General features: G+C 50.5%; 22 non-coding genes and 2 pseudogenes across 22 annotated transcripts; all 24 read left to right on the forward strand.

Annotated features, from left to right (window-relative positions):
• The first annotated feature begins 1,439 nt into the window (after positions 1-1,439).
• On the forward strand, positions 1,440-1,558 carry LOC144130817 (5S ribosomal RNA). The gene has a single exon (XR_013314245.1). It is a non-coding gene; the product is annotated as a 5S ribosomal RNA (ribosomal RNA).
• Positions 1,559-2,148: 590 nt separating this feature from the next.
• Positions 2,149-2,267, forward strand: LOC144130818 (5S ribosomal RNA). The gene has a single exon (XR_013314246.1). It is a non-coding gene; the product is annotated as a 5S ribosomal RNA (ribosomal RNA).
• A 589-nt stretch (positions 2,268-2,856) lies between these two features.
• LOC144130820 (5S ribosomal RNA) lies at positions 2,857-2,975 on the forward strand. Its single transcript, XR_013314248.1, has one exon. It is a non-coding gene; the product is annotated as a 5S ribosomal RNA (ribosomal RNA).
• Positions 2,976-3,558: 583 nt separating this feature from the next.
• Positions 3,559-3,677, forward strand: LOC144130821 (5S ribosomal RNA). The gene has a single exon (XR_013314249.1). It is a non-coding gene; the product is annotated as a 5S ribosomal RNA (ribosomal RNA).
• Positions 3,678-4,259: 582 nt separating this feature from the next.
• Positions 4,260-4,378, forward strand: LOC144130822 (5S ribosomal RNA). Its single transcript, XR_013314250.1, has one exon. It is a non-coding gene; the product is annotated as a 5S ribosomal RNA (ribosomal RNA).
• Positions 4,379-4,967: 589 nt separating this feature from the next.
• On the forward strand, positions 4,968-5,086 carry LOC144130823 (5S ribosomal RNA). Its single transcript, XR_013314251.1, has one exon. It is a non-coding gene; the product is annotated as a 5S ribosomal RNA (ribosomal RNA).
• A 5,007-nt stretch (positions 5,087-10,093) lies between these two features.
• LOC144130548 (5S ribosomal RNA) lies at positions 10,094-10,212 on the forward strand (annotated as a pseudogene).
• Positions 10,213-10,802: 590 nt separating this feature from the next.
• Positions 10,803-10,921, forward strand: LOC144131091 (5S ribosomal RNA). Its single transcript, XR_013314509.1, has one exon. It is a non-coding gene; the product is annotated as a 5S ribosomal RNA (ribosomal RNA).
• Positions 10,922-11,502: 581 nt separating this feature from the next.
• Positions 11,503-11,621, forward strand: LOC144131122 (5S ribosomal RNA). Its single transcript, XR_013314539.1, has one exon. It is a non-coding gene; the product is annotated as a 5S ribosomal RNA (ribosomal RNA).
• A 581-nt stretch (positions 11,622-12,202) lies between these two features.
• LOC144130825 (5S ribosomal RNA) lies at positions 12,203-12,321 on the forward strand. Its single transcript, XR_013314252.1, has one exon. It is a non-coding gene; the product is annotated as a 5S ribosomal RNA (ribosomal RNA).
• Positions 12,322-12,908: 587 nt separating this feature from the next.
• LOC144130529 (5S ribosomal RNA) lies at positions 12,909-13,027 on the forward strand. The gene has a single exon (XR_013314140.1). It is a non-coding gene; the product is annotated as a 5S ribosomal RNA (ribosomal RNA).
• A 581-nt stretch (positions 13,028-13,608) lies between these two features.
• On the forward strand, positions 13,609-13,727 carry LOC144130826 (5S ribosomal RNA). The gene has a single exon (XR_013314253.1). It is a non-coding gene; the product is annotated as a 5S ribosomal RNA (ribosomal RNA).
• A 580-nt stretch (positions 13,728-14,307) lies between these two features.
• On the forward strand, positions 14,308-14,426 carry LOC144130827 (5S ribosomal RNA). Its single transcript, XR_013314254.1, has one exon. It is a non-coding gene; the product is annotated as a 5S ribosomal RNA (ribosomal RNA).
• Positions 14,427-15,007: 581 nt separating this feature from the next.
• LOC144130522 (5S ribosomal RNA) lies at positions 15,008-15,126 on the forward strand. The gene has a single exon (XR_013314132.1). It is a non-coding gene; the product is annotated as a 5S ribosomal RNA (ribosomal RNA).
• Positions 15,127-15,716: 590 nt separating this feature from the next.
• LOC144130523 (5S ribosomal RNA) lies at positions 15,717-15,835 on the forward strand. Its single transcript, XR_013314133.1, has one exon. It is a non-coding gene; the product is annotated as a 5S ribosomal RNA (ribosomal RNA).
• A 581-nt stretch (positions 15,836-16,416) lies between these two features.
• Positions 16,417-16,535, forward strand: LOC144130828 (5S ribosomal RNA). Its single transcript, XR_013314255.1, has one exon. It is a non-coding gene; the product is annotated as a 5S ribosomal RNA (ribosomal RNA).
• Positions 16,536-17,124: 589 nt separating this feature from the next.
• LOC144130829 (5S ribosomal RNA) lies at positions 17,125-17,243 on the forward strand. The gene has a single exon (XR_013314256.1). It is a non-coding gene; the product is annotated as a 5S ribosomal RNA (ribosomal RNA).
• A 589-nt stretch (positions 17,244-17,832) lies between these two features.
• LOC144130830 (5S ribosomal RNA) lies at positions 17,833-17,951 on the forward strand. Its single transcript, XR_013314258.1, has one exon. It is a non-coding gene; the product is annotated as a 5S ribosomal RNA (ribosomal RNA).
• A 582-nt stretch (positions 17,952-18,533) lies between these two features.
• LOC144130832 (5S ribosomal RNA) lies at positions 18,534-18,652 on the forward strand. The gene has a single exon (XR_013314260.1). It is a non-coding gene; the product is annotated as a 5S ribosomal RNA (ribosomal RNA).
• A 582-nt stretch (positions 18,653-19,234) lies between these two features.
• LOC144130833 (5S ribosomal RNA) lies at positions 19,235-19,353 on the forward strand. The gene has a single exon (XR_013314261.1). It is a non-coding gene; the product is annotated as a 5S ribosomal RNA (ribosomal RNA).
• Positions 19,354-19,935: 582 nt separating this feature from the next.
• LOC144130831 (5S ribosomal RNA) lies at positions 19,936-20,054 on the forward strand. Its single transcript, XR_013314259.1, has one exon. It is a non-coding gene; the product is annotated as a 5S ribosomal RNA (ribosomal RNA).
• Positions 20,055-20,645: 591 nt separating this feature from the next.
• On the forward strand, positions 20,646-20,764 carry LOC144130834 (5S ribosomal RNA). The gene has a single exon (XR_013314262.1). It is a non-coding gene; the product is annotated as a 5S ribosomal RNA (ribosomal RNA).
• A 4,893-nt stretch (positions 20,765-25,657) lies between these two features.
• LOC144130560 (5S ribosomal RNA) lies at positions 25,658-25,776 on the forward strand (annotated as a pseudogene).
• A 582-nt stretch (positions 25,777-26,358) lies between these two features.
• LOC144130835 (5S ribosomal RNA) lies at positions 26,359-26,477 on the forward strand. The gene has a single exon (XR_013314264.1). It is a non-coding gene; the product is annotated as a 5S ribosomal RNA (ribosomal RNA).
• Positions 26,478-27,191: the final 714 nt, after the last annotated feature.

Below are 27,191 nucleotides of genomic sequence, written 5' to 3' on the forward strand. Positions count from 1 at the left end.
AGATTGTAGCAAGTGTTAGGTTTCTTTCAGCGCGTTTTTCTAGCGATTATTTGTATAAAACTAAAAGAAAGAAGTTGTACCATGATCTTTGTGATATTGTTTTCCCAGAGCCTATGTACAGGGCCTTGTACAGTGGAGGTCCTGGAGCTGATGTTTTAAAAAGGGTAAAGAAAATGCAGGTGCCACCAGGAGTAAAGACCTTCTTTTTTAAATTACACACCGGGACACTCCCAGTTAAAAAGTTTTTGGAAGGAAAGGATTTCTTTTTACCGTGGGGATCGAACTGCTTAATTTGTAAACAGCCCGAAACAATAGACCATGTTTTTTTGCATTGCTGGGAAGGGGTTTATTTTTGGGATGTGTTACAAAGGACAATAAAGAAAGAGCTACCACTTGACGCGCAGGGAATTCGTTATTTAAGCACAGACAATGAGGATGGGGTACCATTTGATCTCATAATGCTCTTGGGCCTCCACAGTATATGGCGCTCCAGAATGGCAGGCTATTATTGTGACAAAGACGCACGACCTGCCCGAATTTATTTTCGGGAAAGAATGGACTGCTTTCTGGCCATCCAGAAAGCAGCTGAGGAGCCTCCCGAGTGGCTCTCGAGGCTAGAGCCGCTCTGTATGCTTCGTGAATTTTAGTATGACGAAGCCAGACTCATGATGGCTGACCACGACAGTGTCGTATGTACATAGCGTTTTGTGTGTTTTTTGTTGAGTGTTTTTTTTGTGTAAATGTTATGTGTCACAGCCAGGCAATAAAGAAAAAAAAAAGCTAAGCAGCATTGGGCTCGGTCAGTACTTGGGAGGGAGACCACCTGGGAACACCGAGTGCTGATGGCACTTCTTTTGCATTTTTTTCGTCTCTAACGCTTTTTTTTTTGCCTCATAGTTATATCATTTATCCAATATGCCTCGTGCAACTGTAGGAGGTTTCGCGTTATTGTTATAAATAACACATTCCCACTGGCAATGTACGTACGTGCGGACGCGAAATTCCGTGCACGCGTGCTTGCGGCAAAACTGAAAAGCGACCGCCTGGCTTCCCGGCTGTCATTCTGACGTCTACGGCGGCGTGTACAGTGCAGATTAAACTCGGCAATGCGCCTAGATAACAGGGAGTCCCAGTTAGCGCATAAGACTGCGCAGTAGCGCACAATTAGCGTTCATCGATATAGTCGACACGCTTTCCTTGCCCGGTCCATGTGTCAACACCAGAGGCTTGCTCCCGCTGCTCTTTCGATGCATGCCGCAGTGCGTTACGATCGCCAGAACGGCTGAGAAAAGCCCAGGGCACGTAATTGCACGCTCGGCGCCTGTTGCCACGAGCGAGGGAAGTATTCGTGCGAAGTTTTGCATTCGGGAGCGGCTGCATACACTACAGTATAAAGGAGGCTATGACACTACATAAGCGATTCGAAAAGTGTATTTCTCGCCATCGGCCATACCATGCTGAATACGCCGGTTCTCGTCCGATCACCGAAGCTAAGCAGCATTGGGCTCGGTCAGTACTTGGGAGGGAGACCACCTGGGAACACCGAGTGCTGATGGCACTTCTTTTGCATTTTTTTCGTCTCTAACGCTTTTTTTTTGCCTCATAGTTATATCATTTATCCGATATGCCTCGTGCAACTGTAGGAGGTTTCGCGTTATTGTTATAAATAACACATTCCCACTGGCAATGTACGTACGTGCGGACGCGAAATTCCGTGCACGCGTGCTTGCGGCAAAACTGAAAAGCGACCGCCCGGCTTCCCGGCTGTCATTCTGACGTCTACTGCGGCGTGTACAGTGCAGATTAAACTCGGCAATGCGCCTAGATAACAGGGAGTCCCAGTTAGCGCATAAGACTGCGCAGTAGCGCACAATTAGCGTTCATCGATATAGTCGACACGCTTTCCTTGCCCGGTCCATGTGTCAACACCAGAGGCTTGCTCCCGCTGCTCTTTCGATGCATGCCGCAGTGCGTTACGATCGCCAGAACGGCTGAGAAAAGCCCAGGGCACGTAATTGCACGCTCGGCGCCTGTTGCCACGAGCGAGGGAAGTATTCGTGCGAAGTTTTGCATTCGGGAGCGGCTGCATACACTACAGTATAAAGGAGGCTATGACACTACATAAGCGCTTCGAAAAGTGTATTTCTCGCCATCGGCCATACCATGCTGAATACGCCGGTTCTCGTCCGATCACCGAAGCTAAGCAGCATTGGGCTCGGTCAGTACTTGGGAGGGAGACCACCTGGGAACACCGAGTGCTGATGGCACTTCTTTTGCATTTTTTCGTCTCTAACGCTTTTTTTTTGCCTCATAGTTATATCATTTATCCGATATGCCTCGTGCAACTGTAGGAGGTTTCGCGTTATTGTTATAAATAACACATTCCCACTGGCAATGTACGTACGCGCGTACGCGAAATTCCGTGCACGCGTGCTTGCGGCAAAACTGAAAAGCGACCGCCCGGCTTCCCGGCTGTCATTCTGACGTCTACGGCGGCGTGTACAGTGCAGATTAAACTCGGCAATGCGCCTAGATAACAGGGAGTCCCAGTTAGCGCATAAGACTGCGCAGTAGCGCACAATTAGCGTTCATCGATATAGTCGACACGCTTTCCTTGCCCGGTCCATGTGTCAACACCAGAGGCTTGCTCCCGCTGCTCTTTCGATGCATGCCGCAGTGCGTTACGATCGCCAGAACGGCTGAGAAAAGCCCAGGGCACGTAATTGCACGCTCGGCGCCTGTTGCCACGAGCGAGGGAAGTATTCGTGCGAAGTTTTGCATTCGGGAGCGGCTGCATACACTGCAGTATAAAGGAGGCTATGACACTACATAAGCGCTTCGAAAAGTGTATTTCTCGCCATCGGCCATACCATGCTGAATACGCCGGTTCTCGTCCGATCACCGAAGCTAAGCAGCATTGGGCTCGGTCAGTACTTGGGAGGGAGACCACCTGGGAACACCGAGTGCTGATGGCACTTCTTTTGCATTTTTTTCGTCTCTAACGCTTTTTTTTTTGCCTCATAGTTATATCATTTATCCGATATGCCTCGTGCAACTGTAGGAGGGTTCGCGTTATTGTTATAAATACCACATTCCCACTGGCAATGTACGTACGTGCGGACGCGAAATTCCGTGCACGCGTGCTTGCGGCAAAACTGAAAAGCGACCGCCCGGCTGTCATTCTGACGTCTACGGCGGCGTGTACAGTGCAGATTAAACTCGGCAATGCGCCTAGATAACAGGGAGTCCCAGTTAGCGCATAAGACTGCGCAGTAGCGCACAATTAGCGTTCATCGATATAGTCGACACGCTTTCCTTGCCCGGTCCATGTGTCAACACCAGAGGCTTGCTCCCGCTGCTCTTTCGATGCATGCCGCAGTGCGTTACGATCGCCAGAACGGCTGAGAAAAGCCCAGGGCACGTAATTGCACGCTCGGCGCCTGTTGCCACGAGCGAGGGAAGTATTCGTGCGAAGTTTTGCATTCGGGAGCGGCTGCATACACTGCAGTATAAAGGAGGCTATGACACTACATAAGCGCTTCGAAAAGTGTATTTCTCGCCATCGGCCATACCATGCTGAATACGCCGGTTCTCGTCCGATCACCGAAGCTAAGCAGCATTGGGCTCGGTCAGTACTTGGGAGGGAGACCACCTGGGAACACCGAGTGCTGATGGCACTTCTTTTGCATTTTTTTCGTCTCTAACGCTTTTTTTTTGCCTCATAGTTATATCATTTATCCGATATGCCTCGTGCAACTGTAGGAGGTTTCGCGTTATTGTTATAAATAACACATTCCCACTGGCAATGTACGTACGTGCGGACGCGAAATTCCGTGCACGCGTGCTTGCGGCAAAACTGAAAAGCGACCGCCCGGCTGTCATTCTGACGTCTACGGCGGCGTGTACAGTGCAGATTAAACTCGGCAATGCGCCTAGATAACAGGGAGTCCCAGTTAGCGCATAAGACTGCGCAGTAGCGCACAATTAGCGTTCATCGATATAGTCGACACGCTTTCCTTGCCCGGTCCATGTGTCAACACCAGAGGCTTGCTCCCGCTGCTCTTTCGATGCATGCCGCAGTGCGTTACGATCGCCAGAACGGCTGAGAAAAGCCCAGGGCACGTAATTGCACGCTCGGCGCCTGTTGCCACGAGCGAGGGAAGTATTCGTGCGAAGTTTTGCATTCGGGAGCGGCTGCATACACTGCAGTATAAAGGAGGCTATGACACTACATAAGCGCTTCGAAAAGTGTATTTCTCGCCATCGGCCATACCATGCTGAATACGCCGGTTCTCGTCCGATCACCGAAGCTAAGCAGCATTGGGCTCGGTCAGTACTTGGGAGGGAGACCACCTGGGAACACCGAGTGCTGATGGCACTTCTTTTGCATTTTTTTCGTCTCTAACGCTTTTTTTTGCCTCATAGTTATATCATTTATCCGATATGCCTCGTGCAACTGTAGGAGGTTTCGCGTTATTGTTATAAATAACACATTCCCACTGGCAATGTACGTACGTGCGGACGCGAAATTCCGTGCACGCGTGCTTGCGGCAAAACTGAAAAGCGACCGCCCGGCTTCCCGGCTGTCATTCTGACGTCTACGGCGGCGTGTACAGTGCAGATTAAACTCGGCAATGCGCCTAGATAACAGGGAGTCCCAGTTAGCGCATAAGACTGCGCAGTAGCGCACAATTAGCGTTCATCGATATAGTCGACACGCTTTCCTTGCCCGGTCCATGTGTCAACACCAGAGGCTTGCTCCCGCTGCTCTTTCGATGCATGCCGCAGTGCGTTACGATCGCCAGAACGGCTGAGAAAAGCCCAGGGCACGTAATTGCACGCTCGGCGCCTGTTGCCACGAGCGAGGGAAGTATTCGTGCGAAGTTTTGCATTCGGGAGCGGCTGCATACACTGCAGTATAAAGGAGGCTATGACACTACATAAGCGCTTCGAAAAGTGTATTTCTCGCCATCGGCCATACCATGCTGAATACGCCGGTTCTCGTCCGATCACCGAAGCTAAGCAGCATTGGGCTCGGTCAGTACTTGGGAGGGAGACCACCTGGGAACACCGAGTGCTGATGGCACTTCTTTTGCATTTTTTTCGTCTCTAACGCTTTTTTTTGCCTCATAGTTATATCATTTATCCGATATGCCTCGTGCAACTGTAGGAGGTTTCGCGTTATTGTTATAAATAACACATTCCCACTGGCAATGTACGTACGTGCGGACGCGAAATTCCGTGCACGCGTGCTTGCGGCAAAACTGAAAAGCGACCGCCCGGCTTCCCGGCTGTCATTCTGACGTCTACGGCGGCGTGTACAGTGCAGATTAAACTCGGCAATGCGCCTAGATAACAGGGAGTCCCAGTTAGCGCATAAGACTGCGCAGTAGCGCACAATTAGCGTTCATCGATATAGTCGACACGCTTTCCTTGCCCGGTCCATGTGTCAACACCAGAGGCTTGCTCCCGCTGCTTTTTCGATGCATGCCGCAGTGCGTTACGATCGCCAGAACGGCTGAGAAAAGCCCAGGGCACGTAATTGCACGCTCGGCGCCTGTTGCCACGAGCGAGGGAAGTATTCGTGCGAAGTTTTGCATTCGGGAGCGGCTGCATACACTACAGTATAAAGGAGGCTATGACACTACATAAGCGCTTCGAAAAGTGTTTTTCTCGCCATCGGCCATACCATGCTGCGCAGACACAGCATGGTATGGCCGATGGCGAGAAAAACACTTTTCGAAGCGCTTATGTAGTGTCATAGCCTCCTTTATACTGTAGTGTATGCAGCCGCTCCCGAATGCAAAACTTCGCACGAATACTTCCCTCGCTCGTGGCAACAGGCGCCGAGCGTGGCAACGGTACTGGGCACATTCGTCGTGAGTGCAAGGTTCCACGATGCGGCGCCTGTCGTCGCTACGGGCACGAAGAAAGCAGCTGCGTACGCACGTACGCGAGTGCTGCCGTCCCAGTCAACACTGACATTTCGTCCGAACTTGTCATGGACGAGGCTGACGCGGAAGACGCTGCAGCAGAGGCAGGGGACAGCGTGGAGAAGGCCCCTGCTGTGCCCCCTACGGAAATATCCACAAGCGTAGAGGAGCCCAGCAGTAAGCGGCAGCAACAGGTAGCGCAGCCTGCAGAAGTCAAGGCGCCAACGGACGAAGTCTTGAGCGGTGGGGCGTCAGCTCCCGTCGTTCCCCAGCATGGTGACAGCATGGAAGTGTCACATGCATCAACCAGCAACCAAGCAGGGAAGCGACCGCACGAGCACAGTGCGAATGGAGAGCCCAAAGTGAGCGAAGGCGACGAGCCGCCGCAGAAGACTGTTGGTGTCAGGCGACCGACGTTGAAACCGCGGCCGAATGTACAGGCCGATCAACGAGCGGCGGCTAAGCCGCCGCCTTAGTTGGAGTGAGTGCCCTGTGAGTGGTTTCTGTGGGCGTGAGATGGCCTTTTTCGGTAACGGACTGCATGGGCTGATTTTCCAGTCCATACGCAAGAGGCACTTGTGCAAGAGACTTTGGATTACCGGCACCGCACCCATCGAGCACCTCAGACTAGGCAAGTCACCCGCACCGTCGCCTTGTGTCCCGAGGTATGCACCATATGGCTCCTGTACCTAAACTAGATGGCTTCTACACCTCTTAGAGCGTTGCGCATTGCAACAATTAATGTCAGGGGACTGGCTTCCAAAAAGCGTCAGTACCAGCTAAGCCGGCTGTTCGTTGCTAATGACCTAGACATAATAGCCGTACAGGAGACGAAAGTCGAAAGACAGGAACAGGCGGACCTTATGGTGCAGCCTTTTACGGCACGCTACAATGTTTGTGTGTGCCATTCTTCTGGCACTTCGGGCGGTTGTGCTGTATTTATTAGGAATTCTCTGGGGATTGTCGAGCAGAATTTAACTGTGTGTCAAACTGGCCGTTTTGTTGTAGTGGATTTTTTTTATTGCAATTTGCTATGGAGAGTCATATGCGTGTATGCTCCTAACAGGGAGAACGAGCGCAAGGAATTTCTTGAGCGCGTTGAACCATATGTGTGCTGTGAGCGGTTAATTGTGCTTTTGGGCGACTTTAACTGCGTTTTTAAAGCAGAAGATAGAATTACAAAAAGACTCCTTCGTGACAAAAGTGCGGAATTGTTGAATTCGATTGTGCAAGAAAATGGTTTAGATGATGTTGCTGAAGTTCTTTCGGTAGCGCCGCATTTTACTCACTTCCAGGGTGAAAGTCACGCGAGACTTGACAGAGCGTATGTGTCGCTTGATCTGATTCTTTTGTGCAATAGCTACGAGGTAAAACACATGTCTTTTACCGACCACAGCTTAGTTAAGTTTACCCTGGGGAACAAAGACAAGAAATCTCGTTTCTCGTGGGACCTGTGGAAGTTTAACGCACAATTACTCGAGGATGAACGCTTTGACATTAAAGTTAATGAATGCATTAAAGCATTGCTATCAGCAGAGCCTGGGAACTGGGTAATTAGGTGGGAAGATTTCAAAGAACAAGTGAAAATAAACGCGATTGAAAGGGCAAGCATCATATGCCACGATAAACGTGTTAAAGAAAAAGAACTACATTGCCAACTTGACTTGCTCGTAAGCCTGGAAAGTTCCCAGCCGGGAAAATATAAGAAAGAAATAAGAGATACAAAAAGTAAACTTGAGATTATCGAAAAAGACAAGTATACAGCTGCCATGATACGGGCCCGTGCTGAACGTCTCTGGCTTGACCAAGTACCTACTAAACGCTCGCTTAGTGACGAAAAGAAGTACGCGACTCAGAACGAAGTAAGACAAATCAGGTACAGAAACGAGGTAACGAATGATAGCAAAGTGATTCAGTTGGCGTTTGTTGAGCAGTATCGGGAATTGCTTGGGCGGCGACGGCTTGAAGAAGAGGGGTTTGCAAACACGTTCTTGTCCCGTATGCCAAAACTAGGAGACGATATAAAACAAGGGCTGGAGGTACCAATCAGCGTAAGCGAAGTGGGAAGAGCAATCGAAGAGCTGAGTGCCGGAAAATCTCCCGGTCCTGACGGCTTAGGTAGTGAATTTTATAAGAAGTTCAAAGCCGAACTCACCCAAGCTCTCCACTGCGTCTTCACCGAAATTTATGAGACAAAGAAAATGCCACCATCATTTAAAACAGCACACGTGGTTTTAATAACCAAGAGTGAGGACCAGGCTAAACTTCTGTCCGTTGGGGCTTATCGGCCGATAAGCCTAACCAACGTTGACTATAAAGTGTTTATGAAGATTCTTGCCAACAGACTGCAAAAGGTCATAAAGGACCTTGTAGGGCCCCACCAAACGTGCGGTATTAAAGGTCGCACCATTGGAACAAATGTGCAAATTGCCAGAACTGTTCTTGAATGCTGCGATGCCTTCGGGGGCCGAGTTGCCATGATACAGCTTGACCTTGCAAAGGCCTTCGATCGAGTGTCTCAAGACATTCTTTTCGCCATTCTAGAATATGCCAACGTCGGCTCTGTGATAATACAAGGTGTACAGATGGCGTACGACAACTGTGTTACCCGAATTATAGTGAACAAACAGCTGACTGAACCTGTACCTGTGTGTTCTTCGGTCAGGCAGGGTTGCCCGCTCTCGCCTTTGCTCTTTGCGATCTACCTTGAGCCTTTTCTGTTATCACTGTTGCACAATGATGGGATCTGCGGTTTCACTCTTCTGTCGGCGCAAGTAAAAGTGCTTGCTTACGCTGATGATATTGCTGTTTTTTGCGCGGATCAAGAAAGCGTTAAAGAAGTTGTGAAAGTTGCGGGGGAATATTGCACAAAGACTTGGTCCGACATTAACAGGGATAAGTGCATAGGTTTTTGGCACGGTGATTGGGACAACACACCTGCCGTGTTTGCTAACATGAAATGGACGACCGCCCCTGCGAAGTACTTGGGGGTACCCTTGGAGCACTATAAAAGCAGTACGGAGTTGTGGGGTGAGATAACGCAGAGTGCAAGGAGAAAAGCGGATGGCTGGAAAGGACGTGACCTTTCTGTTTTCGCGCGCGCAAGTGTGTGCAATGTATTTTTAATAGCCAGAATTTGGTATATATTGCAGTTCGTGCTCATTACCCGAGCAAACCTGCAGAAGCTGCATAGAGTGTTTGCTGTCTTTATTTGGAGCTCAAATTTGGAGCGAACAAGTCGTGTTAATCTGTTCCTTCCGGTCAAAAGGGGCGGCCTTGGTCTTTCTAATTTGTTTCTGAAGCAAGTTGTCTCAAGATTTTTGTTTCTACGTGATCAAACCGATCCCTTGTTGCGCACAATGTTGCAGGTGCGCTTAGGCAACGTGTTGCCGGAATTTGTTGTGTCCAGTTACCCGGCCACGAATCGTGCTGTAACAGGTTTTTTGCGTGAAGTTGTGGCAGCCTTTCGCACTTTGAGCGCTCACTTTTCTACACAGTATCTATCTGCTGTACCCAGGAAAAAAACTGTACAAAGATTTGCTAGATATATTTATACCTGCTCCCTTATACCGTTCCTTTTGCTGCGGAGGCCCAGGCAAAGATGTGTTAAAGCGAGTTAAGAAGATGCCGGTAAGACCGACTGTCAAATCCTTTTTCTTTAAACTTCATACCGGTACCCTTCCGGTGAAAACATGGCTAAACGATAAAGGCATTTTTGTGCCCTGGACCACCGACTGCATACTCTGCAAAAAACCCGAGACCATCGAACATGTGTTTATCGACTGCTGGGACCCGGTTTTCCACTGGGACATCTTGCAAAGAACATTGAAGAAAGAACTACCTGTAACTCCTTATGGCATCCGGTTTCTACCTATAGAAAGTGAGGAGGTTCCTTACGACATGTTTATGCTACTGGGCCTCCACAGCATCTGGAAAACGAGAATGGCGGCCAGGCACGCCGACGCAAATGTGCGACCAGTGAGAGAAAACTTTATAGAAAGTGCAGTTTTCCTGAGAGATGTTCTCCGCAGTCAACCCCAGCCGCCGGACTGGGTGGCAGTTATGGATGAACTGATTAACATGAAAAAGTTTTAACCCATTGTCTCGGCCAAAGTGCGGCTAGAGATTTTTATGTATTGTTTACCGGTAATAAAGAAAAAAAAATCGGCCATACCATGCTGAATACGCCGGTTCTCGTCCGATCACCGAAGCTAAGCAGCATTGGGCTCGGTCAGTACTTGGGAGGGTGACCACCTGGGAACACCGAGTGCTGATGGCACTTCTTTTGCATTTTTTTCGGCTCTAACGCTTTTTTTTTGCCTCATAGTTAAATCATTTATCCGATATGCCTCGTGCAACTGTAGGTGGTTTCGCGTTATTGTTATAAATAACACATTCCCACTGGCAATGTACGTACGTGCGGACGCGAAATTCCGTGCACGCGTGCTTGCGGCAAAACTGAAAAGCGACCGCCCGGCTTCCCGGCTGTCATTCTGACGTCTACGGCGGCGTGTACAGTGCAGATTAAACTCAGCAATGCGCCTAGATAACAGGGAGTCCCAGTTAGCGCATAAGACTGCGCAGTAGCGCACAATTAGCGTTCATCGATATAGTCGACACGCTTTCCTTGCCCGGTCCATGTGTCAACACCAGAGGCTTGCTCCCGCTGCTCTTTCGATGCATGCCGCAGTGCGTTACGATCGCCAGAACGGCTGAGAAAAGCCCAGGGCACGTAATTGCACGCTCGGCGCCTGTTGCCACGAGCGAGGGAAGTATTCGTGCGAAGTTTTGCATTCGGGAGCGGCTGCATACACTACAGTATAAAGGAGGCTATGACACTACATAAGCGCTTCGAAAAGTGTATTTCTCGCCATCGGCCATACCATGCTGAATACGCCGGTTCTCGTCCGATCACCGAAGCTAAGCAGCATTGGGCTCGGTCAGTACTTGGGAGGGCGACCACCTGGGAACACCGAGTGCTGATGGCACTTCTTTTGCATTTTTTTCGTCTCTAACGCTTTTTTTTGCCTCATAGTTATATCATTTATCCGATATGCCTCGTGCAACTGTAGGAGGTTTCGCGTTATTGTTATAAATAACACATTCCCACTGGCAATGTACGTACGTGCGGACGCGAAATTCCGTGCACGCGTGCTTGCGGCAAAACTGAAAAGCGACCGCCCGGCTGTCATTCTGACGTCTACGGCGGCGTGTACAGTGCAGATTAAACTCGGCAATGCGCCTAGATAACAGGGAGTCCCAGTTAGCGCATAAGACTGCGCAGTAGCGCACAATTAGCGTTCATCGATATAGTCGACACGCTTTCCTTGCCCGGTCCATGTGTCAACACCAGAGGCTTGCTCCCACTGCTCTTTCCATGTATGCCGCAGTGCGTTACGATCGCCAGAACGGCTGAGAAAAGCCCAGGGCACGTAAATGCACGCTCGGCGCCTGTTGCCACGAGCGAGGGAAGTATTCGTGCGAAGTTTTGCATTCGGGAGCGGCTGCATACACTACAGTATAAAGGAGGCTATGACACTACATAAGCGCTTCGAAAAGTGTATTTCTCGCTATCGGCCATACCATGCTGAATACGCCGGTTCTCGTCCGATCACCGAAGCTAAGCAGCATTGGGCTCGGTCAGTACTTGGGAGGGAGACCACCTGGGAACACCGAGTGCTGATGGCACTTCTTTTGCATTTTTTTCGTCTCTAACGCTTTTTTTTGCCTCATAGTTATATCATTTATCCGATATGCCTCGTGCAACTGTAGGAGGTTTCGCGTTATTGTTATAAATAACACATTCCCACTGGCAATGTACGTACGTGCGGACGCGAAATTCCGTGAACGCGTGCTTGCGGCAAAACTGAAAAGCGACCGCAAGGCTGTCATTCTGACGTCTACGGCGGCGTGTACAGTGCAGATTAAACTCGGCAATGCGCCTAGATATTAGGGAGTCCCAGTTAGCGCATAAGACTGCGCAGTAGCGCACAATTAGCGTTCATCGATATAGTCGACACGCTTTCCTTGCCCGGTCCATGTGTCAACACCAGAGGCTTGCTCCCGCTGCTCTTTCGATGCATGCCGCAGTGCGTTACGATCGCCAGAACGGCTGAGAAAAGCCCAGGGCACGTAATTGCACGCTCGGCGCCTGTTGCCACGAGCGAGGGAAGTATTCGTGCGAAGTTTTGCATTCGGGAGCGGCTGCATACACTACAGTATAAAGGAGGCTATGACACTACATAAGCGCTTCGAAAAGTGTATTTCTCGCCATCGGCCATACCATGCTGAATACGCCGGTTCTCGTCCGATCACCGAAGCTAAGCAGCATTGGGCTCGGTCAGTACTTGGGAGGGAGACCACCTGGGAACACCGAGTGCTGATGGCACTTCTTTTGCATTTTTTCGTCTCTAACGCTTTTTTTTTGCCTCATAGTTATATCATTTATCCGATATGCCTCGTGCAACTGTAGGAGGTTTCGCGTTATTGTTATAAATAACACATTCCCACTGGCAATGTACGTACGTGCGGACGCGAAATTCCGTGCACGCGTGCTTGCGGCAAAACTGAAAAGCGACCGCCCGGCTTCCCGGCTGTCATTCTGACGTCTACGGCGGCGTGTACAGTGCAGATTAAACTCGGCAATGCGCCTAGATAACGGAGTCCCAGTTAGCGCATAAGACTGCGCAGTAGCGCACAATTAGCGTTCATCGATATAGTCGACACGCTTTCCTTGCCCGGTCCATGTGTCAACACCAGAGGCTTGCTCCCGCTGCTCTTTCGATGCATGCCGCAGTGCGTTACGATCGCCAGAACGGCTGAGAAAAGCCCAGTGCACGTAATTGCACGCTCGGCGCCTGTTGCCACGAGCGAGGGAAGTATTCGTGCGAAGTTTTGCATTCGGGAGCGGCTGCATACACTACAGTATAAAGGAGGCTATGACACTACATAAGCGCTTCGAAAAGTGTATTTCTCGCTATCGGCCATACCATGCTGAATACGCCGGCTCTCGTCCGATCACCGAAGCTAAGCAGCATTGGGCTCGGTCAGTACTTGGGAGGGAGACCACCTGGGAACACCGAGTGCTGATGGCACTTCTTTTGCATTTTTTTCGTCTCTAACGCTTTTTTTTGCCTCATAGTTATATCATTTATCCGATATGCCTCGTGCAACTGTAGGAGGTTTCGCGTTATTGTTATAAATAACACATTCCCACTGGCAATGTACGTACGTGCGGACGCGAAATTCCGTGAACGCGTGCTTGCGGCAAAACTGAAAAGCGACCGCCCGGCTGTCATTCTGACGTCTACGGCGGCGTGTACAGTGCAGATTAAACTCGGCAATGCGCCTAGATAACAGGGAGTCCCAGTTAGCGCATAAGACTGCGCAGTAGCGCACAATTAGCGTTCATCGATATAGTCGACACGCTTTCCTTGCCCGGTCCATGTGTCAACACCAGAGGCTTGCTCCCGCTGCTCTTTCGATGCATGCCGCAGTGCGTTACGATCGCCAGAACGGCTGAGAAAAGCCCAGGGCACGTAATTGCACGCTCGGCGCCTGTTGCCACGAGCGAGGGAAGTATTCGTGCGAAGTTTTGCATTCGGGAGCGGCTGCATACACTACAGTATAAAGGAGGCTATGACACTACATAAGCGCTTCGAAAAGTGTATTTCTCGCCATCGGCCATACCATGCTGAATACGCCGGTTCTCGTCCGATCACCGAAGCTAAGCAGCATTGGGCTCGGTCAGTACTTGGGAGGGAGACCACCTGGGAACACCGAGTGCTGATGGCACTTCTTTTGCATTTTTTCGTCTCTAACGCTTTTTTTTGCCTCATAGTTATATCATTTATCCGATATGCCTCGTGCAACTGTAGGAGGTTTCGCGTTATTGTTATAAATAACACATTCCCACTGGCAATGTACGTACGTGCGGACGCGAAATTCCGTGCACGCGTGCTTTCGGCAAAACTGAAAAGCGACCGCCCGGCTGTCATTCTGACGTCTACGGCGGCGTGTACAGTGCAGATTAAACTCGGCAATGCTCCTAGATAACAGGGAGTCCCAGTTAGCGCATAAGACTGCGCAGTAGCGCACAATTAGCGTTCATCGATATAGTCGACACGCTTTCCTTGCCCGGTCCATGTGTCAACACCAGAGGCTTGCTCCCGCTGCTCTTTCGATGCATGCCGCAGTGCGTTACGATCGCCAGAACGGCTGAGAAAAGCCCAGGGCACGTAAATGCACGCTCGGCGCCTGTTGCCACGAGCGAGGGAAGTATTCGTGCGAAGTTTTGCATTCGGGAGCGGCTGCATACACTACAGTATAAAGGAGGCTATGACACTACATAAGCGCTTCGAAAAGTGTATTTCTCGCCATCGGCCATACCATGCTGAATACGCCGGTTCTCGTCCGATCACCGAAGCTAAGCAGCATTGGGCTCGGTCAGTACTTGGGAGGGAGACCACCTGGGAACACCGAGTGCTGATGGCACTTCTTTTGCATTTTTTCGTCTCTAACGCTTTTTTTTTGCCTCATAGTTATATCATTTATCCGATATGCCTCGTGCAACTGTAGGAGGTTTCGCGTTATTGTTATAAATAACACATTCCCACTGGCAATGTACGTACGTGCGGACGCGAAATTCCGTGCACGCGTGCTTGCGGCAAAACTGAAAAGCGACCGCCCGGCTGTCATTCTGACGTCTACGGCGGCGTGTACAGTGCAGATTAAACTCGGCAATGCGCCTAGATAACAGGGAGTCCCAGTTAGCGCATAAGACTGCGCAGTAGCGCACAATTAGCGTTCATCGATATAGTCGACACGCTTTCCTTGCCCGGTCCATGTGTCAACACCAGAGGCTTGCTCCCGCTGCTCTTTCGATGCATGCCGCAGTGCGTTACGATCGCCAGAACGGCTGAGAAAAGCCCAGGGCACGTAAATGCACGCTCGGCGCCTGTTGCCACGAGCGAGGGAAGTATTCGTGCGAAGTTTTGCATTCGGGAGCGGCTGCATACACTACAGTATAAAGGAGGCTATGACACTACATAAGCGCTTCGAAAAGTGTATTTCTCGCCATCGGCCATACCATGCTGAATACGCCGGTTCTCGTCCGATCACCGAAGCTAAGCAGCATTGGGCTCGGTCAGCACTTGGGAGGGAGACCACCTGGGAACACCGAGTGCTGATGGCACTTCTTTTGCATTTTTTCGTCTCTAACGCTTTTTTTTTTGCCTCATAGTTATATCATTTATCCGATATGCCTCGTGCAACTGTAGGAGGTTTCGCGTTATTGTTATAAATAACACATTCCCACTGGCAATGTACGTACGTGCGGACGCGAAATTCCGTGCACGCGTGCTTGCGGCAAAACTGAAAAGCGACCGCCCGGCTTCCCGGCTGTCATTCTGACGTCTACGGCGGCGTGTACAGTGCAGATTAAACTCGGCAATGCGCCTAGATAACAGGGAGTCCCAGTTAGCGCATAAGACTGCGCAGTAGCGCACAATTAGCGTTCATCGATATAGTCGACACGCTTTCCTTGCCCGGTCCATGTGTCAACACCAGAGGCTTGCTCCCGCTGCTCTTTCGATGCATGCCGCAGTGCGTTACGATCGCCAGAACGGCTGAGAAAAGCCCAGGGCACGTAATTGCACGCTCGGCGCCTGTTGCCACGAGCGAGGGAAGTATTCGTGCGAAGTTTTGCATTCGGGAGCGGCTGCATACACTACAGTATAAAGGAGGCTATGACACTACATAAGCGCTTCGAAAAGTGTATTTCTCGCCATCGGCCATACCATGCTGAATACGCCGGTTCTCGTCCGATCACCGAAGCTAAGCAGCATTGGGCTCGGTCAGCACTTGGGAGGGAGACCACCTGGGAACACCGAGTGCTGATGGCACTTCTTTTGCATTTTTTCGTCTCTAACGCTTTTTTTTTGCCTCATAGTTATATCATTTATCCGATATGCCTCGTGCAACTGTAGGAGGTTTCGCGTTATTGTTATAAATAACACATTCCTACTGGCAATGTACGTACGTGCGGACGCGAAATTCCGTGCACGCGTGCTTGCGGCAAAACTGAAAAGCGACCGCCCGGCTGTCATTCTGACGTCTACGGCGGCGTGTACAGTGCAGATTAAACTCGGCAATGCGCCTAGATAACAGGGAGTCCCAGTTAGCGCATAAGACTGCGCAGTAGCGCACAATTAGCGTTCATCGATATAGTCGACACGCTTTCCTTGCCCGGTCCATGTGTCAACACTAGAGGCATGCTCCCGCTGCTCTTTCGATGCATGCCGCAGTGCGTTACGATCGCCAGAACGGCTGAGAAAAGCCCAGGGCACGTAATTGCACGCTCGGCGCCTGTTGCCACGAGCGAGGGAAGTATTCGTGCGAAGTTTTGCATTCGGGAGCGGCTGCATACACTACAGTATAAAGGAGGCTATGACACTACATAAGCGCTTCGAAAAGTGTATTTCTCGCCATCGGCCATACCATGCTGAATACGCCGGTTCTCGTCCGATCACCGAAGCTAAGCAGCATTGGGCTCGGTCAGTACTTGGGAGGGAGACCACCTGGGAACACCGAGTGCTGATGGCACTTCTTTTGCATTTTTTTCGTCTCTAACGCTTTTTTTTGCCTCATAGTTATATCATTTATCCGATATGCCTCGTGCAACTGTAGGAGGTTTCGCGTTATTGTTATAAATAACACATTCCCACTGGCAATGTACGTACGTGCGGACGCGAAATTCCGTGCACGCGTGCTTGCGGCAAAACTGAAAAGCGACCGCCCGGCTTCCCGGCTGTCATTCTGACGTCTACGGCGGCGTGTACAGTGCAGATTAAACTCGGCAATGCGCCTAGATAACAGGGAGTCCCAGTTAGCGCATAAGACTGCGCAGTAGCGCACAATTAGCGTTCATCGATATAGTCGACACGCTTTCCTTGCCCGGTCCATGTGTCAACACCAGAGGCTTGCTCCCGCTGCTCTTTCGATGCATGCCGCAGTGCGTTACGATCGCCAGAACGGCTGAGAAAAGCCCAGGGCACGTAATTGCACGCTCGGCGCCTGTTGCCACGAGCGAGGGAAGTATTCGTGCGAAGTTTTGCATTCGGGAGCGGCTGCATACACTACAGTATAAAGGAGGCTATGACACTACATAAGCGCTTCGAAAAGTGTATTTCTCGCCATCGGCCATACCATGCTGAATACGCCGGTTCTCGTCCGATCACCGAAGCTAAGCAGCATTGGGCTCGGTCAGTACTTGGGAGGGAGACCACCTGGGAACACCGAGTGCTGATGGCACTTCTTTTGCATTTTTTTCGTCTCTAATGCTTTTTTTTGCCTCATAGTTATATCATTTATCCGATATGCCTCGTGCAACTGTAGGAGGTTTCGCGTTATTGTTATAAATAACACATTCCCACTGGCAATGTACGTACGTGCGGACGCGAAATTCCGGGCACGCGTGCTTGCGGCAAAACTGAAAAGCGACCGCCCGGCTTCCCGGCTGTCATTCTGACGTCTACGGCGGCGTGTACAGTGCAGATTAAACTCGGCAATGCGCCTAGATAACAGGGAGTCCCAGTTAGCGCATAAGACTGCGCAGTAGCGCACAATTAGCGTTCATCGATATAGTCGACACGCTTTCCTTGCCCGGTCCATGTGTCAACACCAGAGGCTTGCTCCCGCTGCTCTTTCCATGCATGCCGCAGTGCGTTACGATCGCCAGAACGGCTGAGAAAAGCCCAGGGCACGTAATTGCACGCTCGGCGCCTGTTGCCACGAGCGAGGGAAGTATTCGTGCGAAGTTTTGCATTCGGGAGCGGCTGCATACACTACAGTATAAAAGAGGCTATGACACTACATAAGCGCTTCGAAAAGTGTATTTCTCGCCATCGGCCATACCATGCTGAATACGCCGGTTCTCGTCCGATCACCGAAGCTAAGCAGCATTGGGCTCGGTCAGTACTTGGGAGGGAGACCACCTGGGAACACCGAGTGCTGATGGCACTTCTTTTGCATTTTTTTCGTCTCTAACGCTTTTTTTTTGCCTTATAGTTATATCATTTATCCGATATGCCTCGTGCAACTCTAGGAGGTTTCGCGTTATTGTTATAAATAACACATTCCTACTGGCAATGTACGTACGTGCGGACGCGAAATTCCGTGCACGCGTGCTTGCGGCAAAACTGAAAAGCGACCGCCCGGCTGTCATTCTGACGTCTACGGCGGCGTGTACAGTGCAGATTAAACTCGGCAATGCGCCTAGATAACAGGGAGTCCCAGTTAGCGCATAAGACTGCGCAGTAGCGCACAGTTAGCGTTCATCGATATAGTCGACACGCTTTCCTTGCCCGGTCCATGTGTCAACACCAGAGGCTTGCTCCAGCTGCTCTTTCGATGCATGCCGCAGTGCGTTACAATCGCCAGAACGGCTGAGAAAAGCCCAGGGCACGTAATTGCACGCTCGGCGCCTGTTGCCACGAGCGAGGGAAGTATTCGTGCGAAGTTTTGCATTCGGGAGCGGCTGCATACACTACAGTATAAAGGAGGCTATGACACTACATAAGCGCTTCGAAAAGTGTATTTCTCGCCATCGGCCATACCATGCTGAATACGCCGGTTCTCGTCCGATCACCGAAGCTAAGCAGCATTGGGCTCGGTCAGTACTTGGGAGGGAGACCACCTGGGAACACCGAGTGCTGATGGCACTTCTTTTGCATTTTTTTCGTCTGTAACGCTTTTTTTTTGCCTCATAGTTATATCATTTATCCGATATGCCTCGTGCAACTGTAGGAGGTTTCGCGTTATTGTTATAAATAACACATTCCCACTGGCAATGTACGTACGTGCGGACGCGAAATTCCGTGCACGCGTGCTTGCGGCAAAACTGAAAAGCGACCGCCCGGCTGTCATTCTGACGTCTACGGCGGCGTGTACAGTGCAGACTAAACTCGGCAATGCGCCTAGATAACAGGGAGTCCCAGTTAGCGCATAAGACTGCGCAGTAGCGCACAATTAGCGTTCATCGATATAGTCGACACGCTTTCCTTGCCCGGTCCATGTGTCAACACCAGAGGCTTGCTCCCGCTGCTCTTTCGATGCATGCCGCAGTGCGTTACGATCGCCAGAACGGCTGAGAGAAGCCCAGGGCACGTAATTGCACGCTCGGCGCCTGTTGCCACGAGCGAGGGAAGTATTCGTGCGAAGTTTTGCATTCGGGAGCGGCTGCATACACTACAGTATAAAGGAGGCTATGACACTACATAAGCGCTTCGAAAAGTGTATTTCTCGCCATCGGCCATACCATGCTGAATACGCCGGTTCTCGTCCGATCACCGAAGCTAAGCAGCATTGGGCTCGGTCAGTACTTGGGAGGGAGACCACCTGGGAACACCGAGTGCTGATGGCACTTCTTTTGCATTTTTTTCGTCTCTAACGCTTTTTTTTTGCCTCATAGTTATATCATTTATCCGATATGCCTCGTGCAACTGTAGGAGGTTTCGCGTTATTGTTATAAATAACACATTCCCACTGGCAATGTACGTACGTGCGGACGCGAAATTCCGTGCACGCGTGCTTGCGGCAAAACTGAAAAGCGACCGCCCGGCTGTCATTCTGACGTCTACGGCGGCGTGTACAGTGCAGATTAAACTCGGCAATGAGCCTAGATAACAGGGAGTCCCAGTTAGCGCATAAGACTGCGCAGTAGCGCACAATTAGCGTTCATCGATATAGTCGACACGCTTTCCTTGCCCGGTCCATGTGTCAACACCAGAGGCTTGCTCCCGCTGCTTTTTCGATGCATGCCGCAGTGCGTTACGATCGCCAGAACGGCTGAGAAAAGCCCAGGGCACGTAATTGCACGCTCGGCGCCTGTTGCCACGAGCGAGGGAAGTATTCGTGCGAAGTTTTGCATTCGGGAGCGGCTGCATACACTACAGTATAAAGGAGGCTATGACACTACATAAGCGCTTCGAAAAGTGTATTTCTCGCCATCGGCCATACCATGCTGAATACGCCGGTTCTCGTCCGATCACCGAAGCTAAGCAGCATTGGGCTCGGTCAGTACTTGGAAGGGAGACCACCTGGGAACACCGAGTGCTGATGGCACTTCTTTTGCATTTTTTTCGTCTCTAACGCTTTTTTTTTTGCCTCATAGTTATATCATTTATCCGATATGCCTCGTGCAACTGTAGGAGGTTTCGCGTTATTGTTATAAATAACACATTCCCACTGGCAATGTACGTACGTGCGGACGCGAAATTCCGTGCACGCGTGCTTGCGGCAAAACTGAAAAGCGACCGCCCGGCTTCCCGGCTGTCATTCTGACGTCTACGGCGGCGTGTACAGTGCAGATTAAACTCGGCAATGCGCCTAGATAACAGGGAGTGCCAGTTAGCGCATAAGACTGCGCAGTAGCGCACAATTAGCGTTCATCGATATAGTCGACACGCTTTCCTTGCCCGGTCCATGTGTCAACACCAGAGGCTTGCTCCCGCTGCTCTTTCGATGCATGCCGCAGTGCGTTACGATCGCCAGAACGGCTGAGAAAAGCCCAGGGCACGTAATTGCACGCTCGGCGCCTGTTGCCACGAGCGAGGGAAGTATTCGTGCGAAGTTTTGCATTCGGGAGCGGCTGCATACACTGCAGTATAAAGGAGGCTATGACACTACATAAGCGCTTCGAAAAGTGTATTTCTCGCCATCGGCCATACCATGCTGAATACGCCGGTTCTCGTCCGATCACCGAAGCTAAGCAGCATTGGGCTCGGTCAGTACTTGGGAGGGAGACCACCTGGGAACACCGAGTGCTGATGGCACTTCTTTTGCATTTTTTTCGTCTCTAGCGCGCGAAATTCCGTGCACGCGTGCTTGCGGCAAAACTGAAAAGCGACCGCCCGGCTTCCCGGCTGTCATTCTGACGTCTACGGCGGCGTGTACAGTGCAGATTAAACTCGGCAATGCGCCTAGATAACAGGGAGTCCCAGTTAGCGCATAAGACTGCGCAGTAGCGCACAATTAGCGTTCATCGATATAGTCGACACGCTTTCCTTGCCCGGTCCATGTGTCAACACCAGAGGCTTGCTCCCGCTGCTTTTTCGATGCATGCCGCAGTGCGTTACGATCGCCAGAACGGCTGAGAAAAGCCCAGGGCACGTAATTGCACGCTCGGCGCCTGTTGCCACGAGCGAGGGAAGTATTCGTGCGAAGTTTTGCATTCGGGAGCGGCTGCATACACTACAGTATAAAGGAGGCTATGACACTACATAAGCGCTTCGAAAAGTGTTTTTCTCGCCATCGGCCATACCATGCTGCGCAGACACAGCATGGTATGGCCGATGGCGAGAAAAACACTTTTCGAAGCGCTTATGTAGTGTCATAGCCTCCTTTATACTGTAGTGTATGCAGCCGCTCCCGAATGCAAAACTTCGCACGAATACTTCCCTCGCTCGTGGCAACAGGCGCCGAGCGTGGCAACGGTACTGGGCACATTCGTCGTGAGTGCAAGGTTTCACGATGCGGCGCCTGTCGTCGCTACGGGCACGAAGAAAGCAGCTGCGTACGCACGTACGCGAGTGCTGCCGTCCCAGTCAACACTGACATTTCGTCCGAACTTGTCATGGACGAGGCTGACGCGGAAGACGCTGCAGCAGAGGCAGGGGACAGCGTGGAGAAGGCCCCTGCTGTGCCCCCTACGGAGATATCCACAAGCGTAGAGGAGCCCAGCAGTAAGCGGCAGCAACAGGTAGCGCAGCCTGCAGAAGTCAAGGCGCCAACGGACGAAGTCTTGAGCGGTGGGGCGTCAGCTCCCGTCGTTCCCCAGCATGGTGACAGCATGGAAGTGTCACATGCATCAACCAGCAACCAAGCAGGGAAGCGACCGCACGAGCACAGTGCGAATGGAGAGCCCAAAGTGAGCGAAGGCGACGAGCCGCCGCAGAAGACTGTTGGTGTCAGGCGACCGACGTTGAAACCGCGGCCGAATGTACAGGCCGATCAACGAGCGGCGGCTAAGCCGCCGCCTTAGTTGGAGTGAGGGCCCTGTGAGTGGTTTCTGTGCGCGTGAGATGGCTTTTTTCGGTGACGGACTGCATGGGCTGATTTTCCAGTCCATACGCAAGAGGCACTTGTGCAAGAGACTTTGGATTACCGGCACCGCACCCATCGAGCACCTCAGACTAGGCAAGTCACCCGCACCGTCGCCTTGTGTCCCGAGGTATGCACCATATGGCTCCTGTACCTAAACTAGATGGCTTCTACACCTCTTAGAGCGTTGCGCATTGCAACAATTAATGTCAGGGGACTGGCTTCCAAAAAGCGTCAGTACCAGCTAAGCCGGCTGTTCGTTGCTAATGACCTAGACATAATAGCCGTACAGGAGACGAAAGTCGAAAGACAGGAACAGGCGGACCTTATGGTGCAGCCTTTTACGGCACGCTACAATGTTTGTGTGTGCCATTCTTCTGGCACTTCGGGCGGTTGTGCTGTATTTATTAGGAATTCTCTGGGGATTGTCGAGCAGAATTTAACTGTGTGTCAAACTGGCCGTTTGGTTGTAGTGGATTTTTTTTATTGCAATTTGCTATGGAGAGTCATATGCGTGTATGCTCCTAACAGGGAGAACGAGCGCAAGGAATTTCTTGAGCGCGTTGAACCATATGTGTGCTGTGAGCGGTTAATTGTGCTTTTGGGCGACTTTAACTGCGTTTGTAAAGCAGAGGATAGAATTACAAAAAGACTCCTTCGTGACAAAAGTGCGGAATTGTTGAATTCGATTGTGCAAGAAAATGGTTTAGATGATGTTGCTGAAGTTCTTTCGGTAGCGCCGCATTTTACTCACTTCCAGGGTGAAAGTCACGCGAGACTTGACAGAGCGTATGTGTCGCTTGATCTGATTCCTTTGTGCAATAGCTACGAGGTAAAACACATGTCTTTTACCGACCACAGCTTAGTTAAGTTTACCCTGGGGAACAAAGACAAGAAATCTCGTTTCTCGTGGGACCTGTGGAAGTTTAACGCACAATTACTCGAGGATGAACGCTTTGACATTAAAGTTAATGAATGCATTAAAGCATTGCTATCAGCAGAGCCTGGGAACTGGGTAATTAGGTGGGAAGATTTCAAAGAACAAGTGAAAATAAACGCGATTGAAAGGGCAAGCATCATATGCCACGATAAACGTGTTAAAGAAAAAGAACTACATTGCCAACTTGACTTGCTCGTAAGCCTGGAAAGTTCCCAGCCGGGAAAATATAAGAAAGAAATAAGAGATACAAAAAGTAAACTTGAGATTATCGAAAAAGACAAGTATACAGCTGCCATGATACGGGCCCGTGCTGAACGTCTCTGGCTTGACCAAGTACCTACTAAACGCTCGCTTAGTGACGAAAAGAAGTACGCGACTCAGAACGAAGTAAGACAAATCAGGTACAGAAACGAGGTAACGAATGATAGCAAAGTGATTCAGTTGGCGTTTGTTGAGCAGTATCGGGAATTGCTTGGGCGGCGACGGCTTGAAGAAGAGGGGTTTGCAAACACGTTCTTGTCCCGTATGCCAAAACTAGGAGACGATATAAAACAAGGGCTGGAGGTACCAATCAGCGTAAGCGAAGTGGGAAGAGCAATCGAAGAGCTGAGTGCCGGAAAATCTCCCGGTCCTGACGGCTTAGGTAGTGAATTTTATAAGAAGTTCAAAGCCGAACTCACCCAAGCTCTCCACTGCGTCTTCACCGAAATTTATGAGACAAAGAAAATGCCACCATCATTTAAAACAGCACACGTGGTTTTAATAACCAAGAGTGAGGACCAGGCTAAACTTCTGTCCGTTGGGGCTTATCGGCCGATAAGCCTAACCAACGTTGACTATAAAGTGTTTATGAAGATTCTTGCCAACAGACTGCAAAAGGTCATAAAGGACCTTGTAGGGCCCCACCAAACGTGCGGTATTAAAGGTCGCACCATTGGAACAAATGTGCACATTGCCAGAACTGTTCTTGAATGCTGCGATGCCTTCGGGGGCCGAGTTGCCATGATACAGCTTGACCTTGCAAAGGCCTTCGATCGAGTGTCTCACGACATTCTTTTCGCCATTCTAGAATATGCCAACGTCGGCTCTGTGATAATACAAGGTGTACAGATGGCGTACGACAACTGTGTTACCCGAATTATAGTGAACAAACAGCTGACTGAACCTGTACCTGTGTGTTCTTCGGTCAGGCAGGGTTGCCCGCTCTCGCCTTTGCTCTTTGCGATCTACCTTGAGCCTTTTCTTTTATCACTGTTGCACAATGATGGGATCTGCGGTTTCACTCTTCTGTCGGCGCAAGTAAAAGTGCTTGCTTACGCTGATGATATTGCTGTTTTTTGCGCGGATCAAGAAAGCGTTAAAGAAGTTGTGAAAGTTGCGGGGGAATATTGCAAAAAGACTGGGTCCGAAATTAACTGGGATAAGTGCATAGGTTTTTGGCACGGTGATTGGGACAACACACCTGCCGTGTTTGCTAAGATGAAATGGACGACCGCCCCTGCGAAGTACTTGGGGGTACCCTTGGAGCACTATAAAAGCAGTACGGAGTTGTGGGGTGAGATAACGCAGAGTGCAAGGAGAAAAGCGGATGGCTGGAAAGGACGTGACCTTTCTGTTTTCGCGCGCGCAAGTGTGTGCAATGTATTTTTAATAGCCAGAATTTGGTATATATTGCAGTTCGTGCTCATTACCCGAGCAAACCTGCAGAAGCTGCATAGAGTGTTTGCTGTCTTTATTTGGAGCTCAAATTGGGAGCGAACAAGTCGTGTTAATCTGTTCCTTCCGGTCAAAAGGGGCGGCCTTGGTCTTTCTAATTTGTTTCTGAAGCAAGTTGTCTCAAGATTTTTGTTTCTACGTGATCAAACCGATCCCTTGTTGCGCACAATGTTGCAGGTGCGCTTAGGCAACGTGTTGCCGGAATTTGTTGTGTCCAGTTACCCGGCCACGAATCGTGCTGTAACAGGTTTTTTGCGTGAAGTTGTGGCAGCCTTTCGCACTTTGAGCGCTCACTTTTCTACACAGTATCTATCTGCTGTACCCAGGAAAAAAACTGTACAAAGATTTGCTAGATATATTTATACCTGCTCCCTTATACCGTTCCTTTTGCTGCGGAGGCCCAGGCAAAGATGTGTTAAAGCGAGTTAAGAAGATGCCGGTAAGACCGACTGTCAAATCCTTTTTCTTTAAACTTCATACCGGTACCCTTCCGGTGAAAACATGGCTAAACGATAAAGGCATTTTTGTGCCCTGGACCACCGACTGCATACTCTGCAAAAAACCCGAGACCATCGAACATGTGTTTATCGACTGCTGGGACCCGGTTTTCCACTGGGACATCTTGCAAAGAACATTGAAGAAAGAACTACCTGTAACTCCTTATGGCATCCGGTTTCTACCTATAGAAAGTGAGGAGGTTCCTTACGACATGTTTATGCTACTGGGCCTCCACAGCATCTGGAAAACGAGAATGGCGGCCAGGCACGCCGACGCAAATGTGCGACCAGTGAGAGAAAACTTTATAGAAAGTGCAGTTTTCCTGAGAGATGTTCTCCGCAGTCAACCCCAGCCGCCGGACAGGGTGGCAGTTATGGATGAACTGATTAACATGAAAAAGTTTTAACCCATTGTCTCGGCCAAAGTGCGGCTAGAGATTTTTATGTATTGTTTACCGGTAATAAAGAAAAAAAAAATCGGCCATACCATGCTGAATACGCCGGTTCTCGTCCGATCACCGAAGCTAAGCAGCATTGGGCTCGGTCAGTACTTGGGAGGGAGACCACCTGGGAACACCGAGTGCTGATGGCACTTCTTTTGCATTTTTTTCGTCTCTAACGCTTTTTTTTTGCCTCATAGTTATATCATTTATCCGATATGCCTCGTGCAACTGTAGGAGGTTTCGCGTTATTGTTATAAATAACACATTCCCACTGGCAATGTACGTACGTGCGGACGCGAAATTCCGTGCACGCGTGCTTGCGGCAAAACTGAAAAGCGACCGCCCGGCTGTCATTCTGACGTCTACGGCGGCGTGTACAGTGCAGATTAAACTCGGCAATGCGCCTAGATAACAGGGAGTCCCAGTTAGCGCATAAGACTGCGCAGTAGCGCACAATTAGCGTTCATCGATATAGTCGACACGCTTTCCTTGCCCGGTCCATGTGTCAACACCAGAGGCTTGCTCCCGCTGCTCTTTCGATGCATGCCGCAGTGCGTTACGATCGCCAGAACGGCTGAGAAAAGCCCAGGGCACGTAATTGCACGCTCGGCGCCTGTTGCCACGAGCGAGGGAAGTATTCGTGCGAAGTTTTGCATTCGGGAGCGGCTGCATACACTGCAGTATAAAGGAGGCTATGACACTACATAAGCGCTTCGAAAAGTGTATTTCTCGCCATCGGCCATACCATGCTGAATACGCCGGTTCTCGTCCGATCACCGAAGCTAAGCAGCATTGGGCTCGGTCAGTACTTGGGAGGGAGACCACCTGGGAACACCGAGTGCTGATGGCACTTCTTTTGCATTTTTTTCGTCTCTAACGCTTTTTTTTTGCCTCATAGTTATATCATTTATCCGATATGCCTCGTGCAACTGTAGGAGGTTTCGCGTTATTGTTATAAATAACACATTCCCACTGGCAATGTACGTACGTGCGGACGCGAAATTCCGTGCACGCGTGCTTGCGGCAAAACTGAAAAGCGACCGCCCGGCTGTCATTCTGACGTCTACGGCGGCGTGTACAGTGCAGATTAAACTCGGCAATGCGCCTAGATAACAGGGAGTCCCAGTTAGCGCATAAGACTGCGCAGTAGCGCACAATTAGCGTTCATCGATATAGTCGACACGCTTTCCTTGCCCGGTCCATGTGTCAACACCAGAGGCTTGCTCCCGCTGCTCTTTCGATGCATGCCGCAGTGCGTTACGATCGCCAGAACTGCTGAGAAAAGCCCAGGGCACGTAATTGCACGCTCGGCGCCTGTTGCCACGAGCGAGGGAAGTATTCGTGCGAAGTTTTGCATTCGGGAGCGGCTGCATACACTACAGTATAAAGGAGGCTATGACACTACATAAGCGCTTCGAAAAGTGTATTTCTCGCCATCGGCCATACCATGCTCGATGGGTGCGGTGCCGGTAATCCAAAGTCTCTTGCACAAGTGCCTCTTGCGTATGGACTGGAAAATCAGCCCATGCAGTCTGTTACCGAAAAAGGCCATCTCACGCCCACA

Source organism: Amblyomma americanum, chromosome 4 (genome assembly GCF_052857255.1).
Source record: "Amblyomma americanum isolate KBUSLIRL-KWMA chromosome 4, ASM5285725v1, whole genome shotgun sequence".
In the NCBI taxonomy this organism is placed as follows: Eukaryota; Metazoa; Arthropoda; class Arachnida; order Ixodida; family Ixodidae; genus Amblyomma; species Amblyomma americanum.